Source organism: Clupea harengus, chromosome 13 (genome assembly GCF_900700415.2).
Source record: "Clupea harengus chromosome 13, Ch_v2.0.2, whole genome shotgun sequence".
Classification (NCBI taxonomy): Eukaryota; Metazoa; Chordata; class Actinopteri; order Clupeiformes; family Clupeidae; genus Clupea; species Clupea harengus.
In genome coordinates this window covers 10,489,312-10,506,528 of record NC_045164.1, presented here as the reverse complement: position 1 = coordinate 10,506,528, position 17,217 = coordinate 10,489,312, and the positions used below count along the sequence as shown (strand labels likewise).

General features: G+C 40.5%; 1 protein-coding gene across 2 annotated transcripts in view; it reads left to right on the top strand.

The window, feature by feature from the left end:
* Window positions 1-17,217, top strand: part of csmd1a (CUB and Sushi multiple domains 1a) — a 289,469-nt gene that overhangs the window by 121,855 nt on the left and 150,397 nt on the right. The gene's annotated exons all lie outside the window — the stretch shown is intronic.

Genomic DNA, 17,217 nt, shown 5'->3' with positions numbered 1-17,217 from the left:
TCTGCCACATGGCATTGAGGTTTTATTGACTGCAGTGGCAGAACTGCCTTGATTATATTCCACTTTAATCACATTGCAATTTAGACCTGAAACTGCTAGTTAGGCCCCATTGTACCCACCAACTGGGCAGTAAAATGAAATAATTGAAGTTCCATTATGGCTGAAATACTTGAGTAATTTGGTTTGTAATGCCAAAATCTATGGTCACTCTTTTCGCTAATTAGTCCTGTTTGAAGCGGGATAGCGAGACATCAACCACAGCCCTATAAAAGCTTGGGTACAATAAGAGCATGCGGTTCTGCGCAGTTTGTGTCACAACAGTTCTACGAGTGAAAGAGTGACGTACGGAAGGAGCCTGATGTTTTCTGACAGCCGTTCCATGTCTGGCTTTTCTTATTTACTTTCACAAATATGGAGTGGTGTCATTTTGACGGTGACTTTAAGTTGCGGAGTGCGGCGGTAAGATGCTAGCGGCCATGCTTCGTTGACTCCGCTGCTGTAAATTCACCGGCGTGATAAGGCACTGCATTGTTTACCCCCGTTTGTCACACCGTGTGGTCAGAGATTGATTTCGGGTCATTTGTTTATATTGCTGCTTCATATCTCCCTTTTCGGATCACGGTGGATGCGGTGACTCTGAATCGCTTTTATTAGACCATTATGCTCATAGATACCAGGAGGCTACCAGGGGCCTGGGCAGGCATAACACAAGACAATTTATATAGCATCCTAAAGACAGTAATGAAGAGTGCTTGTATGAGATGTATTCATCTGGAGTGCCACTTCCCTGAAGGGTAGAGTAATGTGTTGTCCACTTGCATTTGCTTAGACCAACCATGCATACCCTGTCTAATTCCACAGTGATTTTTATTTGGGCTTAATTTAAGTCTTTACCCACACCTCTCTCACTGCTCATCGCCACAAGCTCATTAAGTCTGCTAGGTAGGTGGTGCCTGATATTTTGTGTACACCATCTTTTTATATAAGCAGCTGGCCCTGTTACAATTATCATCTGTGTGTGTGTGTGTGTGCATGTGTGTTTATGCGTGTGTTTGAATGTAAATATGAGTGTATTTATTAGCAGAGAAAGCCACACACCAAACTTTTGATAGTTAAGCCAATTTGCAGGATGCAGCATAATTGGCTTTTTAATGCTGTACTTCAATCTGACATTGTAGCAAGGTATGCAGCTTTTATCACTGCATAAAAAGTGTGCAGAGGGCCTGTAATAGTGGTGATGCTCACTTCGCCTTGTGTATATACATGGTCAACCTCAGCCACGGCAAGGGCGATTTCTTCAACTTCTTCAAACTGAAAGCCCCAGTGAATTTGAATGTTGATGAACAAACAGCTGAAGTGTGTTGTATTAGTATGCACAGACACAGCCTTGTGCAAGAGGCTGGTGCGAGGGCCTCCTTGCACGGCAGCCACACGCTGGCATTTGTGAAATGCATTAACTGCAGTTTAATTGCTGCACTTTCTCCACCCCTGCCAGCTAATGTATGCTAAGCAGTTTGAGAGGGGGCAGCCCGAGAGGCGCTCACCCCTAGTAGGAAGGTCTGCATCTCAACACGCATGTCAACACAAGCAGGGGAAGTGGTGTGTGTGTGTTTGGGGGGGGGGGGGGGGGGGATGAAATGGCTGCATGCAATTCAGATTTCCTTTCCTCTTCTTCTTTTGTTTTTTTCCCTCCATTTCCTCCTACCCATCCCTCTCAGTGGAGTTCTTGCCATAACTACTGAGGTTTCGGGAGTCAAGTTGTAACACTGCGTGTTTGTGAGTTAATCAGTGTGCTGATTTTGCAAGCACAGCAATGGACCTCTGGTCTAGTCACCTGTCTGTGTTCCTTTATGCAGTGTGTTTGACTGTAAAGGGGCATTATAAGAGACACAATTATATTTTAAGACTTCAATGTCTGCAGCCCAAGTGTTGTTTTTGTCATGCATATATCCAGTGTTGTATAGTAACGAAGTAGAAATACTTCGTTACTGTACTTAAGTCATTTTTTTGGATATCTGTACTTTACTTTACTACTTATATTTCTGTTTACTTTTACTTTTACTTCGCTACATTTTGCAAAGAAAACTGATACTTTTACTCCGATACATTTCCCCTGAAAACTTTGTTACTCGTTACAAATTCAAATCATCTTTAGAAAAAAAATGAATCATGAGAGTGATGAGACCAACGGCGGGGACTGTGGTAGAACACAGACTGCAAGCAGGTTTGCCGAATCAGTGGTCCTAGCGCACGTTAACGCGCTATTGACGGTTCTCAAAAGCTCCGCCCCCTTAGTTAGTGTTGCTACGTCTTTTGAACTCGTTCATGCACAACACTGTCTGTCAGTGCCAGTGATTCTTTTTGGAGTAATATCTCCGCGATATCCTCCAGAACAAGGCAAAATGGACTGCAATATGCAGTGGAAGGATATATCTAAAACATTAAGATCAACAACGAAGGGGACACAACTATAATCGAAGCAAAAGCTTACAGGTCTCAATAAAAAAATGAGAAACCCCACGACCTCTTCATTAAATGCCACCAGCACTGTAGACTAGTCATGTTCTTTCACCGCTGGGTAAGATCTGTATATAATATTTCAAGCTAGCTACCTACAAAGATTATTATTATTCTTTATTCCATCTCTGGCGAGGTATCTAGCTAGCTAGCTAGGATGGTGACAATCTAAAGTACAGTACAGTAACGTAGCAGTGTGGAGCAAGATAGCTGCTAGTAACGTTATTGTTCAAGGGATGTGTGTGCATGTTGCTGAAAGTATTTCAGTCACTGTACTGATAGCTTGCTTGTAAAACTGATGATCCTGATGTAATGCTATGGCTTTGTATCAGATCGCCAGGTTATTGCTCTCAGGTTGTGCCTTATGCATACCTTGGGATACTCAGGAGTAGGTTGCTCATTCACAAAATGTTACAATGTGCTGCTTTAGTATTGCCTATTGTGTTAAAATTGTGTTAAAATAAGGCCCAGTTTATAAGTATGCTCATTCTAGTCAGAATAAACTTCATAATTCTCAAAATTCTGACCCTTTGCTTTTTTATTAACAGCATTTACTTGTACTTTTACTTTCAATACTTAAGTACATTTAATATCAGAAAATTACTTTTGATACTTAAGTACAGTAAAGATCAGATACTTTAAGACTTTTACTCAAGTAGTATTCTAAAAGGTTACTTTTACTTTTACTTGAGTAATTTTCCAGTAAGGTATCTTTACTTTTACTCAAGTATTGCTTTTGGGTACTTTATACACCACTGCATATATCTTGGTTATTATATCTTTTTGTTATCAAATTTGTTTTTGTTTTTATACTCTTACCTTTACCTGACCCTTTAGTTAGGGACTAGTGGTCAAGGATTAGTTCGGTTTGAAAAATAATCTGCTTTTTGTTGATTTCAATGTTTCAAGACTAAATGTAACAAACATATGCAATAGACTACATTTATTTCAGACTGAAAGCCTGCTGTCTGCGGTTCGGTTTGGGTTTCTTGGAAGGCTCATATTTGTGAGCACCATGTTGATAGCCTGGGATTGTTTATAGCTCAGTCCGAGCCACTATGTTTACAGAGCCAGGACTGTGTACGAACTCTACAAACTGTTTTTTTTTGTGCAAACACTGAATGGACAGCTAGAGGACTGTGAGGAGGAATTAGATGAATTTGACAAAAAGTGTATGGGGATAGAATCGTCGACTGCACCTTTGGTACACATAAAAGGCAACAACATGATTAAGTATTTGAACCATTTACTTCAGGCACACAATATGACATGGGTTTTCACTGTCAACTCTACCAGTATAATTAACTAAAAACCCCTAAAGAGCTCACATGTGAATTTACAGATTGCTACAAACGTTGCGAACGTTGGTCACTCACGCTGTCTCGATACATCTTCCCCATGATGATGTGTTATCCTGTCACTGGTAACTTTGAGGGTGGGGTTTTAAGATTTGGGGTATTTTTCCTTTTGATTTCTATGCCACAGATGCTGTTCCCTTTTCTGCTCTCACTATTAAATTCAAAGTAGTCCCATACAAGACTCAAACGTTTCCTTCTTTACATATCTGACTTCTTCTCTTGATAATAACCAGTACTACTTCCATTAGTTAGTGAGTGTAGGTCCTGACACGCCATATTGCTATCTTTAGGTTGTCGGCTATAGCTACACAATTTTGTTCATGATAATAAACCTGGCATATATTCGGTACTAGGAAAAGGGGAGTATATTGAAACATAGCCATGGTGATATGTACTGGTATGGAAAAAAGCAGTGCGTTCTTTCCTAAATTGATATGAGAAACATGGGAACAGAAAGAAAATGTCAGATATGCCCTGCTATTGCCATCATGGATTAGTTGTCTTTATAGAGGCTCACTCTGTGTCGGGCTGTTTTGTAATCTTAAAGCACAAAGTCTCTTCGTGTTGACATTAAAAGGCTGCTGTAGCTATTCCCTAGCGCACCTTCCTCATCTATAAGTGTGAGATCGTTGCAGGGTTTAATTAAACTATTTCATAATACGAGTATGAATAGTTCACAGCCCCATCTGACATACACTTGATCCCATAGGTTCTCCTCATAGGTGTTACAATGTATTAAATATAATGGACAAGTCAGACCAATACAGTATAGCATATGGTGTTTTGATAATTGAAATTCGATTGCCTTATACTGACACACGCCGTAGGTGTTCAAGATGAGATTCAAGAGAAGTTGACCCAGACACCCTTCAGTTGAAGTTCATGCAGGTTTTAAAATTCTCACTCCATATTCATAAACACCACTGACATACATATATTCATTTCTCTTCCCCTGCATAAAATTATCAGAAATCCCTGCACCGTGCAGGAGCCATGCATAAAATATGAGTGCGGTATGTGACACAGTACCTGCTGCGGATCACCAAAAAGCAGGTTGATAGAGAGAATGTGTTTTTGGTTGTCTGCATTAGAAGTACCTTGGTGTTGTGATGTTTCAGATTTGTCTCATTTCCAACACATTTTTCTGAGCATCTACTCAATGCAGCTATACATGTCAACTTTTACGAATGGTTCATGAATGATACAGATTTCCCCTATCTACATTTCGTATCGATGAATACATACAATCATACGTATTGCTCTGCTGTTCTCTATTGAGTGTATAGCCAATCCACTGAGTCTCTCTGAGTCTCATGCAGTCCCTCCCTCCCAATACCTTGTGTCATCAGAACTTAAACTGGCAGGGTACACATTTTGGAGGCACGTAGGCAGCAGGTGGATTGCTGGTGCACTGGCAGCATTGGGTAAGACAGAAGCAATGATTGACATGACATTATCTGTTTAGAAATGTTCAAAAAACAACAGCCTGCTACCACATCTGCAGTAGGCCTGCAGACTCCAGTATGAAACATGTTAAATATGCGAACACAGGTCATGATGAAAGGTAGGCTAGGTCATTAGCATTTCACACATCATTGTTTAAAAAATCACCTACATGGTATCAGGAATAGTGATAGTATCATATCAAGTGTATAGTATCAAACATTTCAGACCAACTTTGCAAATGCAAGTAGCCTAGGCCCTATTTAGTAATGTTAGTCTGCAGTAGTGTTTGTGTCAAGCAAGTATTTTTTAATAGCCTAGCTAGCTAACAAATGTAGGCTAACCTGATTAATTATTATGTTTCATACTGTATATTAATACAAAATAATGTCATTACTATTATTACTATTATTATTTATTACCTTATTTAAGCCACAATAAAATAATTAATATGCAAACTATCAGGCCTAAGTAGTGTTACACAATAATAAATCCATTAATTCTTCTCAGCTACCTTACAGTTAACTATCAACACATTGATAATAAGGTGTAATTTAACAATGTTCAAACCCGTAGTCATTTTAGTTGTACATAGGAAAAGATGTTAAATTCCTCGTGCCATTGGTTGGGGACTTCCCACAGCAGCCGAACAGAAAACAAATAAAACAGGAATGTTCTGACATTTCTTAGATAAGTCAAGAACTGAGGAAACTGCATGACACATGTAGGTTACATGCCACACACACATCTCATCATCGCAAGTACAATAGCCTTTATAACCTCACTGATTTTGACATCCTGGTTGAGGCCCTTATCCTAAGACGTGTCTATGGATGTTTTGAAACAGACAAATGTCTATCGGAATTTATAGTCACAGTGGGCCAACATCATCTAGAATGATGTTCCATTAGAAACAATGGGCCTCATTCTCGAACATTTTCTGAAGTTTCTTCTGAAATGTTTCTTACGGGCTTCGGAAAAACAACGTAAGAAAAAGACATCCGACAAATTCATGAACGCTTGAAAATGTGTTCCTACACAGCAGAAGTGTTCTGAGCTGTGCTCCACCGGAAGAGTTTTCTTAAATTGAAAGCGCGTTCTCGTGCTCCTGAATTTGCATACATACACGCCCCGCCAGCTCCTTATAAGGGCACGCAACCGTAGTGACGCGTGCAGTCGGAATCGACCGAATCTACACGAAAGCAACTCGTAAAGGAGTCATGTCAAAGCGGAAAGCGAGCTCCGTCAAGTAAATGCAGATCTAACTTCAACGGTGCAGAGGTGGACCGTTGCAGGATGTAGATGTGTCCATTCTATTCCACTAGCTATATCAACGTGATTCAGTTTAGTGCTTATTTATTTATTCACTTACATTTGCAGTGTTCGTGTACATTCACATTTACATTTAGTCATTTAGCAGATGCTTTTTACCCAAAGTGACGTACAAGGGAGAGAACAGTCAAGCTACGAGCAATAGAGACCTAGTGTAACAATAAATACTACCTTACATAAGAAATAGAAAAACGAAATAGAAAATAAAAACGAAGTGCAGGAATGTTAAGGCAAGTTAAGCACTAGTCGAGGTGCCAGTTAGAAAGGGAGGTGCTCTCTGAGGAGTTGCGTCTTCAAAAGCTTCTTAAAGGTAGAGAGGGACACCCCTGCTCTGGTAGTGCTAGGCAGTTCGTTCCACCAACGTGGAACTACAAATGAAAATTCTGGAGTGCCGTACTTGCACAGACGGCAGTGCCAAACGACACTCACTAGACGAGCGCAGCATTCTGGTGTAGTCCTTTTATTTATTTCATGACATCACGGTGCCTCGTAGAATCATGACTATACATTAGAAACGTAATTGTTAATGATACAAACATTCTCGTAATTATTATTAATATAATTCATTTAATATGAGGATGTCTGTAGAGTTGATGTGAACGCAATCACCAATGTTTTCTCACAAATTCATTAACACTTCTAACACAGAGAGTTTTCTTAAATGCGACCCCGTGGGCCATCTTGTGGTTTTTTGAGGAATCGCATTTGAGAAAACTCTGGCCGAGTTACGACTGCTATTTCGAGTTCGGAAAGTCTTCTGAAGTTCAGAACAAATCCCAGATGAGAAAACTTTCATGAATGCCAAATGTTTTCCTAAATCCAATTCAGAAGAAATTCCTTCTTAAATTCTTCTTAACTGCGTTCGAGAATGAGGCCCAATCATCTGGAGGCAGTTTGTGTTGAGCGACCAGTACAGAGAGGCTTGAGTTTGGATCACGTCCGAGTCATAGTAGTTTGCTTAGCAGACAAATATGTTAGTTGAATTGTTCATAAAACACTACTGATGGTCTGTTGACTGTCCCTGAATGGACCATTAAAAATGGTGTCACCAAAACATGCAATTAAGTCCACTTAACTGCAGTAATCTAGACAGGTACTCGTATTCTTTGTAAATAGAGATGCTCTCTTCCATACATACAATAGGTCTCAGCAGACATAGGATATGGGTTTAGCCATATTCCCCCTACCAGCAGTCTTACCCCAGTAGTAACGATATTGTAGATATGCTATGGCAGATACCTTTCTGAAGCCATGTACACCCTGATTTGTCTGGATTCACATCAAGTTAAGTTGTCATCATCTGCAAGAATCTTACATTCTGTATTTTAGCACTATGAACCCAGGATGTCTTTAATATAGTGGCATAAATAATCTACAGCTGTTTTCCGAGCACAGACGACCGAGGGAATTAAAGTGAAAGTGAAAGTAAAACAAATGGACGGGCTGCCTGAATAAAACATCGAGACAGGGGGAAATAATGGACAGAGGTGTTAATGTACTTCGAGGTGAGTGACCTCGATGAAAATGGAACGTGCAACACCCAGTGTGTGTGTGTGTGTGTGTGTGGCAGGGACCGTTGAGTAAACTTACAAATCCCTTCTGCAAACCTCCCATCTCCCACTAATGTCATCTTGTCAGACGTGAAGTGGCTTGAGGATTTCGGAGTTAAACAACAACAGGAAATAAAGAGATTTATCTCTCTGTACTAATGAACAGAGTCAGAATAGCAATTTCATCTTTTGAAATTATCTTTTCCCCTCTTTTTTTCTCTGCACACAAGACGGACCTCATTTATATCTGACAAATAAATAGAAAAATCTGCATTGCTAATCATATCTACTCATGTGTGAGTCAGTTCTAGTAATGACTTCCACATCATGTGTGTAGTGACTTCAAATAAATAATACGTTTGGGAGAATTAAATGCAATGTTAGTTTATTGGTTCAGTGAACACCTTTGATTATGTCACTAAAAATATGAGTTTCATTCTGTTTTGAATGAAATTGTTCATATAAATGATCTCTCCCATAATGCCTTTTCACCTTTTCAGTGAAATTCAACCTCTATTCAAATCATGCTTTGAAGCACATATTTTGCTTGAATCATCGTAGTGGCTGCACATAATGTCTATAAAAAGTTACCTGAGACAATATTGGATTGAAGTAATCCACACTCTCTTTTAGGGAATGGATATCAAGTATTTATGAAATTCCTAAAAAGGACTTGTATGCTTTTCTGGTGCCTTGACCTCATACGGCCAAGGTCACTGAACTGTGCATCTCTCAGTTCATGCCTATTGTCACCTATTGTAAAACAGAACCAAGAGAAAGAGGAAATAGCAAACAAACAAAAAGACCAGCACTCAGAAGACACAAGCAGCCACTGTAGCAGTTGACATGATGAACAAATTGGCTCCCTTTAACCCTCGGCAAAGCACACAGTAAGAATAGACTGTTTAAGATTCATGACACTTTGTGACTTTGTGTGACTCGCAAGAATTCTTCATACCCTGCATCAGATTTTTTAGTTTTTTTTTTGCATCCTCAAAATGCAAGCTATTGTGAAATTCTGCCAGTGAGAGTCATTTCGCTTGAACTTATCCATCACTTTTGACTGTGCTTTGTGTGTGAATCCGTACAGTATTCCTCTGATCACGTGATGGTGGGTACATGTGAGAATATACCTTTGTTCTCAGTGCAGCTCCACAGTCTTTTTATTTTATTATTGAACAGAATACATTTCCCATTCGTCTGCCTGTGGTGAGCCAACAAGTGGCATGAGAAGATGGCTCTCCTCTTGACAGGAGGCTGGCCTGGGGAGACCACAGGGGAAAATGTTTATTTTTGGTTCCCTTTGCGGAGGCCGTCTTAGGAGCAGAGGGCACTGAGCTGTGGATGATTTCGGCCGTCAGCTCCGTCCTCGTCAAAAAGGCTTGGTATTCCAAGGACCATCTACCTCTCGTGCCCTCAAGGCCTGGCCCTGGCCAGCCACCTCCTGGAGCTGTCTGTCCGCAGACAGAGAAGAGCGAGGAGCTCGCAGAATTTTAAAGGCCGCTGTCACTAATGCAGAGCGATCATAGATTCACAGCAAAGCTCCACCAGTTCATGCACACACACGCACACAAGCACAGGCACACACACACACACACGCACACACACACACACAAACCTGCCTCCATATCCCATCTAAGGAGTTAGAGCTAGCCATGGATTAATGCGCAGACAAATTATGTGTGGCGATTGTTGGAAAATGGACCTTGTGGTGCTGGTTGACAATGTAGTTAGCTAGCGAAACAAAGGACCAGCGCAGTTTGAACATCTGTTGGCCATTTGTCCCAGAAGGCAGCTTGTTAATAGTTGGAAAATGACCCAGTGTTTGACTTTAATTATTGCAGAGGGAAAAGGAGATAAAACTCTGAGTTATTTTGATGACCTTAACTCGTGCTAAATTCATCCAATTTAAGCATCAACATAAGATAAGGAGCAAAATCCAATTGGGCTTTCTGTTGATGTTAGCCAAACTGGACTTTCTTCAAATCAGGCTTCATCATTTTAAATTATCATCAGGCAATTAACTTCAGTAAAGTTTCGTAACTTATAAACTTATGACTTCAATTAACAATAACACCTTTATCCCTTCATAATGGAGGATCTATCCCAAGGGCCCCAAATGTCAAGCATGAAAACGAAACGCTCTGAAGATAGCCATGCAGTAAAATAATCCTCTTAAAATAGCACCGGGGCCACGAGTCAATAACTAATTACCACTATAAGCTGTACTAGTTAGCCACCCTCTCCATGTAAGGCCAAAGCGGCTGAGCATTCTCACATACTGTGAGGGCTCTTTTTTTTTTTCTTTCTTTGATCCGTGTGTGTGTGTGTGTTTGTGTTTGTGTTTGTGTGTGTGTGTGTGTGTGTGTGTGTGTGTGTGTGTGTGTGTGATTGTGTATTTGTGTTTGTGTCAGTGTGTGTTTGTGTGTGTGTGTGTGTGTGTGTGTGTGTGTGTTTGTGTGTTTGTGTTTGTGTGAGTGTCTTTGTGTGAGTGTGTGTGTGTGTTTGTGTTATTGTGTGTGTGTGTGTGTGTGTGTGTGTGTGTGTGTGTGTGTGTGTGTGTGTGTGTGTGTGTGTGTGTGTGTGTGTGTGTATGTTTGTGGTGGAGGGGGTCACCACTGCTTTAATTGTTTTAAAACAAATCTGTTGGCACAAGCACTGATCCACTTATCCCACGTTCTAGGGGCACTCCCAACCCTCATAAGCAATCAAGTGACTTCATGTGCGCTACATGGCAGCCTCTCACCCGGATGACAAGAGACAGCAAGGGCTGGAAGCCCCGTAGTCCCTCTGGCAAACCCCACATGCTAATATCCCAAGTCAACACTGTGAATTAGAGCGGTCGCTTAATTAAGAGGGACAAACAGCAGATATTATTTCCCAGGGAGCCATAACCTCTTGTGACTTTTAAAATGAGTTTTGAAATATGACAGTGTCAAAGGGACTCTGACTCAAGCATTCTTCTTCTTTTTTTATCTCTCTCCCTTTCTCTCTTTCTCTCTCTCTCTCTCACTCTATCCAATCTGAGAACTGAACAAATGTCATTGCTATAGTGTGCTAATTAATAGGGAGTGTTCCTATGCAGTAGATCAAAGCATATTACTGATGAGAAAAGCTTGTTTTTTCATTCCTTTAATTAATGACTGAGTGAAAGAGCCGCTTGGACTATGTTTCCAGTAGGCAACAAGGAACGACATGATTGAATGATACCATGGGACACTGAGGGCTTGTGGGTTGTTCTTTGGTATTTCAGTGATGCAAAGCTCATCCAACTGACTAGTGACTATTGTGCCACATTTAACATTGGTGTGTTGGTACCAGTATCAGAACCAGTATTGCATTTGACTTTACAGGTATTTATGATAACAATAATAGCAATTTACTAATGTAAGCATTGTTCTATTGTTTTTCTTCATGTACCTGTGTAAAATGTTAAAGTTCCCTTACACATAACGGGTTAATAAATGTTTTGGCATGTAAGGGCCTGGAACGTGTCGGCTCATAGCTCATGAACACGACTTGGCAACATTGTTGACAGAAGGCAGGGATCTGATTTGGGGAAGTGCTGGTTTATTAATCATGCTCCAGAGATGGGAACGCTGGTGAGTCAGGCATGGTGTTTCTGTGCCAGTGTTCAAGATTTTCTTTTTTTCTCATTTAGCAAGGATTACATAAAAACTTTTAAACTCTCATCATAGGTTTTGAAGGATTTCTATCTTTGGTGAATGCGGTTCCTGAAGGCCTTGGCGATGCCATAGATTGAATTTCCCATTTAGGCTTTATTTGGAACTTTGAAGACATTGACTGAATTCATCTCATAGTTTCTAGATTCTCTCTTCTCGGTCCTTGGGCAAGTGGCGTTCATGAAAGAGTTATTCCAAGTGAATAGCTTTAGTTGTAAGATGCCTGACAAGAGCAAGAATCCTGTTAAATATTTAAAGGATTAATGTTTCTTGAGGCATGTGAGTGCTTATAGAATAAGGTGTTTGCACCTCTTCCAGGATTTAGGTTTCTCTCTAAACCTCCTTGATCTGAATCGAATCTAAAAGACATTGATGCTAAGAAGCGATGGCTGTTTGCTCCGGTAGCGGCAAGATTGGGTGACACATTTGATTGTAGGTACTTTCTCTCAACTGTCTCACCCAACCGACAGTTACATCAATGATGGGAATTATTCTGATGTAGTTGGTGAAGAAGTTAAGATTTGGAGAACTAACCTGTCACCTTAGATACACAGAGATAAGGTTTACCAGCAGTGAAAAGTAACTGCAACATGGATTTCACTGACTCAAAGCAAAGCGAAGGAGCTTTTACATCAAGGTCAAATTAAGGGAACTGAATACATATTCACTGATCTGGATAATGTAGGGTGTAAGCTTCACTGTTTCATTCAAAAGGATTCAAGGTCTGAGCAAATCAATGCAGTTAGTATGGCAACACTAGTTATCATGGAATCATGGAGCAATGGAAACAGTATTCCAAGCACCAGTTTTGCTCATTTGTGCCATGTTTACAGCAACTTTTTCTTTCTTTTGCCTTGCCCATGTCTTCCCATCTCTTGTTCATCCAGTTCCCTTTGTGTAGTGGCTACAGCATTGATTTTGTTTGTTACAGCCACCCGAATAAGTATAGTATTTTGGAGTGGGTGTGGAATTAGGGCCCTGTGTTATCTCTCTGTTTGATGACAGCTCATTGGCATGTATATTTATTTCCTGATTGCTGAACTTTAGTTTCCTTTTCAGTCGCTCGGTGGTTCCAGCGGTGAATTGGGCTTCAATTGGTGATTCCTTTTTGAGTTGTGAGCGCCGCAAATTATGGGTAGAGGACGGCGGCATGCGTTGATGATGCGATCAGCAGCAGGTTTAGCACATTCAGTGTAAAATGAAGACACAGCGTGCGCTTTCGGCAGACTGGCCTTTTTGTGCTGCATTCTCCAACGTGCCTACAAGGGCCCCAGACTGTGTGGCATTTTAACTGTGCCATGAAGTACAATTGAAGCCTTGTGCTCTTTCAAATGTAACCCTTTATCCTAAATCATATTAGATTTGTATAATTATAAAGAAACAATGGTCTACTACTCTTCTATGCTCAATATGGTACCCTGAATTTAGAACAGTTACCGTGTAACAAGGGTTATGCAATAAAAAGTTTTGTGACAAATAAACAAATATTTTACCAAGCCAAGCTTAAATGTTGCCATAATGGTTGTTTTGTGAGGGGGTGGAGGGGCTGTGGGTGGACATCGTGTTAAATCCAGGCCATGAACTTGTCAGGCAGTGCCAATGTTCCCACCCTCGCCAGCCTAAATCCTCAGTTTCTGGTTGGGTGCTTGAGGTGGGTGTTTAGTCCTTAGGCTTAGAGTTGCCCAGATGATAATCAAGTGTCTTTGTGATGGACAAGAAATGAATTTCCGCATCCATGGAGGCGGACAGTCCCCAAAGTTTCGCTCAATCTTCCGTTTTTGGTGACACAGACTTCCTCAGGTTCAGGTCTTCAGCTTTCTCAGTCTCCACTGTTTTGTTTTTACATAAGGCAGACCAGGTCTCAGATGCTGCACAATAAAACCATAATGTGTTCATAAATGATATATCTATTTGCATGAAAACAACTTTTGTTTCATCACCTACACAAGAGAAGGGAAATTGTAGGTGTGGAATTACAATTAATAATAGTTAAGTGCTTATCACTGTAACAATAAGCCATATACTTTATTACTCTAATATTTGTTCATATCTTTTGTAAACTAATATGCTACGAATGTTTAATCGTTCTCTGATCAGTCTTAAATATTTTTAGTAATTACATGAAGCATAACTTATTAACCTTTTAACCTAACAGTAACAAATTACTCTTACCGTGCCAGTCATTTAGGAGTGACACTAAATCATTAATGACTTCTCTACCCCCAAAGGTAACATGCATAAAAGGATCCTTATTCATACCCTTGACCTACTAGAGTTTGTACACATGGATCACTTTTCACTGACACTGCAGTATTTTGTTCTGTTTTTACCGCTAAAGTGGCCAGTCCAACAATACCTACAAACAAAATGGGGAACCACTCCTACACCAAAATTCTAGCATTAAGACAAGATTACACCAAGCACCACTAATGGTGCACGGTGACAACAGATACGAAAAAAAAACATGGATTAACAGGGGACATTTCCACCAGCAGCCGCAGACCTAATTATTAATGAAAGACTACAAATACCATTGACAAATGATTCACATTTCAAAGCACCACAGAAAAAGACTCTTGTTAACATCTGGTCACTTGAGCTACATAACACGGCTGTCCTAACGGTAGCACTTACTATGAGGGAATCTTAAAACATTCATTAAGGAACTTTACTATAAATAGCTAACAAATTGGGTATTACAGCCACCCCCCTCTCTGTCTCTCTCTCTCTCTCCTTTACTCTCTTTTCTTCTAATATTACTGACTCAGCCACAGTACTGTTTCCAAACTCTGCTTTCAAACGTAAACAGTGCCACTGATGCATCCACAGTCACTCTGTCAAATCAAAGGTGACATTGAGTCATGGGGATGATGGGAAACTTCATTTTGATCCAGGCAAAACTCCTCAATAATCTTTGTTTTGACATACATTTTTAATCTACTGTTCAGAGTGTGTCAGCCTAACCACTATGCCATGCAAATTGTTGCCTTTTAAAAATATATGCAAGTGCTTTCAGGTGTTTTGGTAGACCTCTGGAGGAATTTGAGTTCGGCGAAGCGAAAGTGCTTGGCAGTTATTTACCCCTTTAGCCTCCTTGAGTCCGCAGCCAGCAGCTAATGTTAATCAACCAGTGTATCATGTAGGCTTGAGTTGTGTGACAGGCAAACTCAAGGAGTGCCAAAACAAATAGTTGAAGCTTGTCATGCCCAGTCCCCATAAGTCACAACAATCAGTACGGCCCTCCGTCAACACACACCTCCCAGATGAGTGATCGAGAGGTGGGAAGAGCTCCGGTTACTGCCCTGTCTGTGATGAGTGGAGCCTGGGCAGATGTTTCCCTACCTGACAGTCTTTGCTTGGGGAGAGTTTACTGTCCTTTGAGCAGGAGCCAGCACTGGTACTCAAGCAATCTGCTGCTTATATTGTGTGTCCAACTGGCCACCTGAGGCCCCGCTGCAGTGGATGGCCTTTATCTTGTGCCTGAAGGTGCATTACTCAGGGTTTTCCAGTGTGATTTGGAGTGCTTATTTATTTTTTACCAGCTGGACTTACTAGTTTGTTGAGGGTCCATTGTTTGATTTTGTATGCCTGTGGTCACATTTCTGTCAAAAGAAAGTTAGGGTCAGCAGTTCATGAGCACATAAATGCATACCAGGAGGATCATGACCACATTGCATGCAGTCTGTGTAAACAAACCTCCCACCATTACAGACCCAAAAGCACTCTCTACTGGTGTCTAAATCATCCATGACCCGGACACTCCATGGGATACGGTAACAACCGTACAGTTTGTCTGGGTAGACAGAATGGATATTTCAGGGAGATACCATTAACAAAAGTAACAAAAGTGCACAACAATTTTCCAAATGTACACAGCTTTGCCATTTGAAATATGACATTAATTGAAGTTCCTTGAAGAGAGTTGAAGCTGCTGCCGTTGAACTAGGAAAGGGAGCTTATTTCTGGACACTCATTACTGCCATTGACATCAGTCTGGCTCACAATACATTTAAGATATCATGGCCGATTTACAAAGAGAGATGCTAACTACAGGCAAATTTGTGAAATTTACTGACAGACCTCATCCAAATGAACTCAGTCACAACTGAGCCAACACTATTTAAAGTACCATTTTGTGCAAGAGTTCTTTCCATTAGTATCCCTTCGGTGTGATTCCAGGACCATGGACAGCGCAGCATAGTGTGACAGTTGTGACGGCCATGAGGCAGATGCCACATGCATACTGAAAGGAACGGAGAGAGTTTAGTGAAATAGCGTTGTTGCTGCTTATTGGCTACTTAAAAAAAAATATTTACATAAATTAAGTATTACCGTGTTTGACAGGCAACAAGTTCTTCAAAGTTTTCCTTGAATGTCAAAATCAACCCAGAATTTTTATAGTCGTTAAAATCCCCCATAATTGTCACTTTTAGAAAGACACTGCATCTGTAATAAGAACAAAAACAATCCTTTGTAATCATGATAAACAGTATATCAACAAAACAGTAGATTTCTTTACCTGTGTTCAAACTAGTCTGGTAGGTTTGGATTTAGATGTCGTTTTGGTCTATCTTTCCTCAGCTGGTATAAAAATGTACTCTCTGAATAGGAGCCTTCGGAGGGATGTTTTAGGCCGTATTACACTTCAATGTTCCACAATGGGAATATTTGATGTAGGCTTAGACCATGTTGGAGGCAACCACTGGTGTAGGACACACACAGACACACACATACACACATACAAACACTTTTGGGTGAGTTTTGGGCAGTTCAAATCCTTGTTGGTTATGTTGGACTCGTTGCCTGAAGGAATCCAGTTGCACACAGTCCTGTGAGAGTTTAGGTCAGGAAATCTTTTAGAATGTGACACGGGGCTTTGAGATGGAGGAGTTGCAGGAGACAGTGCATCCTCTCTTGTGCTGCACCTCCCCAGTGGTGTTCATAATTAATAGGTTGGAAAGAAAGAAAAAAAGACAGACAGCTGACTGAAAGTTTATACAAACTTGTGAAAAAGAAGGTCCTCATCTTTTTTCACACTTTAGTTCGATTGAAATACTAGACTGAGGGGAGCTTTGGTGAGGAAAACAAAAAAAGTTGTTGGAAGTTGGCTGCCAGGATGACAAATCTCATCTCAGAATTAATTATTTTTTGCGCTCACACACAAGTCTGGTGTCAAGCGATCAAAATTAAACAATAACTTTCTACTCTTTGAGTCATTTTCTCAAGGTATCATGGAATTCTATATTAGATGTCCATCTGTCTTTTTGTTACCAGAGAAATGAAATGCTATAACAGAGCCGAAGGTTTATAACTGGTCTAGTTACTCATGTGTTT